Raw genomic sequence first — 789 nt, 5'->3', positions numbered from 1 at the left:
GGAAGGGACTCAATGGGGAAGAAATGGCCACAGAAGACGACGGATAAAAGCGGATTAGGAGAAAGAGGGAAGAAATGAGGAGACGAGGAAGGAAGAAGGAATAGGAAAAACCAAGGAAGAAAAGGCGATTAAAAAGGAAAAGGAAAGGAAGGAGGAAAGGGACTCAATAGATTAAGGAAAATGGCGACGAAATGGTTAGAGAAGATGACGGATAAAAGGGGATTAGGAGAAAGAGGCAAGGAATGAGGAGGAAGGAGGAACGGGGGAGGACCAGAAGGAGAAGACGAAGGATGGCATAAAGAGAAGGTAAAACAAAGGAGACGAGAAGAAAGGGGAGATGAAAAAAACGGATGTTTATGGATAAGGGAAGGAGAAGGAGGAGGAGGAAGAAGAGGGAGAAGAGAAGAAGAAGAAGAAGAAATAGGAGAAAAAGAAGAAAAGGTAGATAGATAAAAAAAGAGGAGGAGAAGGAACGCATATCTTGGTGAATAAAATGTGAATGAGGAGATAAAAAAGGAAGGAGATTAAGAAACAGAAGAAGATAAATATGGATACAAAAAGGAGAGAAGAGGAAGAAGAGAAGAGAAAAATAAACGTAAATCGAAAAAAGAGAGAAAATCAAGAAGAGAGAACGAGACGCAGCAAAGAAGGAAGAGGAAGAGGAGGGAAATAATAAACATAAGAGAAAACACAACCAACAAAGACGAGAAGAAGAAAAGAAAAGAAAACAAAACAAAAAACTAAAAAAAGAAAAAGCTAAAAAAACAGAAAAGAAATAAATAGAAATGA

This window comes from Penaeus monodon, chromosome 15 (assembly GCF_015228065.2).
Source record: "Penaeus monodon isolate SGIC_2016 chromosome 15, NSTDA_Pmon_1, whole genome shotgun sequence".
NCBI lineage: Eukaryota > Metazoa > Arthropoda > Malacostraca > Decapoda > Penaeidae > Penaeus > Penaeus monodon.
Note: the sequence above shows the minus strand (reverse complement) of the source record.